This window comes from Abrus precatorius, unplaced genomic scaffold (genome assembly GCF_003935025.1).
Source record: "Abrus precatorius isolate BTA unplaced genomic scaffold, Abrus_2018 Scaffold3, whole genome shotgun sequence".
In the NCBI taxonomy this organism is placed as follows: Eukaryota; Viridiplantae; Streptophyta; class Magnoliopsida; order Fabales; family Fabaceae; genus Abrus; species Abrus precatorius.
In genome coordinates this window covers 26,024,964-26,028,993 of record NW_020874373.1, presented here as the reverse complement: position 1 = coordinate 26,028,993, position 4,030 = coordinate 26,024,964, and positions in this window count along the sequence as shown.

Below are 4,030 nucleotides of genomic sequence, written 5' to 3'. Positions count from 1 at the left end.
TTTATTATAGATTGTTAAATTATATTTTTAATAAAAAATTTATAAAAAAATTACTTTGATGAAATATAGTTTAAATTAAAAAAATATATTTATAAAAAAATTACTTTTATTATAGATTGTTAGATCAAATTTCTAATTATTTCTAATAAGAGTGACTATAAATTACTTTAAATTATTATCTATTAAAAATAACTATAATTTTTTTTATAATTTATGATTTAAAATTATATCTGATTTGTAAGTTTAAAATAATTTATAATTTAATATATATTTTATTATGTATTTCAATATAATCTATATTTTTATAATTTACAAATTAAAATTATTATTATTTTTTAATATAATCTATATTTTATTATGTACTTCTAACAATAAAATATATTTTATTATGCATTTTTCCTTTTTCTTTTAATAATACTAAGACTAATTAATTTTTCTCCCAGTATTATTTGGGACCTGCTCCTAGACCTACTTATAATGAACTATAGTTAAGAATTATATACGGTACTTATACAATAATCAATCTAATATTCTCACTGTTAGTCATTCTAATACAACTCATAATGTGTAATAACTTAATATCTTATATTTATGATCCGTAAAACTTAACTATTAGTTAATTTTTATATTAATTTTTACATCTTATATTGTCTTAATATTAATATTTGATTGAAAATATTTTAAGAATAATACTAATTAAAATCAAACAATGCAGTTATTTATTTAATATCATATAAAATTGTAAATAAAAGTGATATGTATGTTTGGTAAATATTTTTTTCTTAAATTATTTATTTCATTTTTTTATTTGCTGAAATTATAAAGAGCATTTTCTTTTTTCATATCTTTCTTACATAAGTTCATGACCTTCTTCATCTATATTCTCCACTATTCAGACAATAAATTCATAAAAATATTTTTAAATATAACAAATTTTAAAAATTTATATATTATGGACCCAAACATGCTCTTTATGTCCAACAACTTTTTCATCAGCCATGCATTGTATTTGTTCTCACAACCTTCGTTCGGGTATACATAGTCGCTTCCCATTTTCCTTTGTATAAATAAAACAAGGTTGACTAGAGATAACCACCGACAATCTCCACATTAATTCAAAATTCTAGCATGATTATCGTCAATCCTTCACTTTTCATAAATACATTAATTCTCCAAGCAAAAACAATATTTCTTAACACGTTGATGAACAATGAACTAAGCCATTAATTTAGCTTCCATCTAAAGTCAGAGAACACTGTGTTACCTTACGAACCTATGTCAAGGACAATTTTTAAGAGTCAATTGCTAATTAAAATTTTAATAGTATAGTAATTTCATTATTAAAATGATTTTGTAGGCAACTTTGCCAAATAATTTCTTTTCGTTTCTTGAGAAACAGAGTAAATTACATTAGTGTAGTCCATATCATTCCAAAACCACATCGAAAATTTTCATGACCAAAACCAATACATTTGGATGTATTTTTTCATGTAAATTTGCACTTTCTCCTGTACTTTGGTTTTAAATTATTTATACTGAAGAGTAATAAAACGTCATTCCAGATCAAGAATGATTATTAGGTAGAAAAATACTTTTGAAAGTGATGTTCTTGCCTTTTCCAACACTTGTCTTAATGTTGCAAAATATGCGCCCATTATATGCTAATGTTGCAAATTCTAATGGTGGTCCCAATCAGTGTACTTGACTTAATCAACAATTTATAATTATAGGAAATGTGACACGGAAAGCACATTGCCTCGTAAAGGAAACAAATGCTCATGGAGCTTGACATTTCACAATGCTCAAGTTTGACTTATTAGCAAATCAAATTATACTTAAATTAACAAAAAATAAACAAATCTCCAGAAAAATAAAATAAAATTAACAGAGTTATGAAATGCTTTAATAATCGTTACCATTAGTTTTAACAACTACCGCTATCATATAACTAATTAACAGTAAGAAAAAATCTAATTTTTTCTACTTTGTCAGGATATTCTCTAGTTTATTATTTATATAACGTGTAATTCACTTCGCTGTTAAAATTCATTAGAATATACTATTTATTAAAATTTATACTGTAATGATATAATTTTTGAGAAATTTAGTGAACGCTCATGGTAAATTTTGAATATTTATATTTTTAATAAAATATGAGATAAACTTATCTAACTTTTCGTTTGAAATTTTTTATAAAATATAATAACTTTATAAAACTTCATAAAAAATAAAATTAATAAATATTTCATTGCATTATATAAATAAATATTAATTTTAATTAAATGACTAAAAATATTTAAATTATATAACTTTTTTTTTGCTAGTTTAAATTATACAAATTTAATGCACATAATAATTAAAATAATATAAAATAATTAAAATTCATCTTAAATTTTACAAATAAATTATTAAATATTATAAATATTCAAATGATAAATTCAACGGTGGATATTTCATTCGGTGAAAATATGATTACGGAAGATTTCTTCCCATGCACCAACGACGGCGACCGAACCAATATAGAGTTAGGTGATTAACGATCGTTTAAATGGAATTTCTTCATTAAGTTTAAAATTAAAATTCAATTGATATTACTAATGCAAATTATATTTGTGATTTTTTATTGTAAAAATAAGAAAATTGAATTTTGGTTAATAAATTTTTTAATTAAAGTTCATAAGTTATATAATTTTTTTAAAATCACATTACCTTTTTAAATGATTATATATATTAATATACATGAACCAAGATCTATTACATGTATTAAATTTAAACGTTTATACGATTTTTAATATTTTTTTTGTAAAATAAGATATTAATTAATTAAATTATTAATTAAAATTTTTTTATTTAAGAAAATAATTCATAAGATATTAAAATAAAATTAATAATCATTTCATTATTTTATTTTAATAAATAATATATTTTCAAATATCAAATTTTAAATAATATATCTATAAATATGTAAATTTTATAAACGTTAAATATAAGAGTTTTTAGACCTATAACGGCGTGAGAATATTCATCTCCTATGTATTAACATACACTTTCTGGTTTAGTTTAATATTAGTTTAAGTTTCATTTTCGAGCACACCACGAAGAAGATTAACATTTCACATGGTCTTAATCATCGCTAATCAAGGAAGGGAAATGATGAAACAGGTCCACTCTCATACTTAACCGTATCTCCTTATACCCTCCACGATTGACGCGAAGTTGAATCTTTTATCATGCATTGACTCACAACAACGATCAACATATAAACATTACGTGTCCAATGTGCAATTTATTTATACGATGTGGACTTGATGAACATAAGGCGATTTCTGGTTTAAGTGGGTGAGTGGAGCATTTTTGGCATTAATGTAATATGCTGTAATGCATATGTCAAAGCTGGGCATTTTTTGCGTAAGTAACGATTAATTATGTCATTTCTTGCATTGAAGTATTAATAAATTAAACTTCATTCTTTTATATTTGAAATTTTAAGTCAGTCATCAGTTCATCCACTTTCAGGTTTTGCATCGACCCACTCAAATGCAATTCAGTTTGGGGCAGAAGAATAAGAGAGTCGAAAAAGTAAAACTTGACACGATAGTTGTAACTGGGCACTGAAAATGAAGGGTGCAAAATCATATTTGAAATACTAAAGAGGTCATAGTCATGTTGACTTTGAAAGGAGTTCACATCAGGTTTCATATTCTCAACCATAGTGTTGCATCCTTTTAAAAAGAGTAAAACAGGTGGGTGAAGGAGCACAAGTGTTTTGACGAAATTAGTCAACATATTAATGATCATTAGACAGCTTAAGGAAATGGACATTTTATACCGTGTATCATTTTCAGTCTTTAATCATAGGATTTGACAAGAGGCTTTGGCAGTATATGGCCTTAATTTCAGGCTCGCAATTTGGGTTTGGGAATTTGAATTACGGGTCTAAAAGTTTGTGCGTAATTAATCTAAACAACGCCTAAAATAGGCTAATAATGTTTGACAATGTTATAACTTATATGTCAAAGCAACTCAGCAT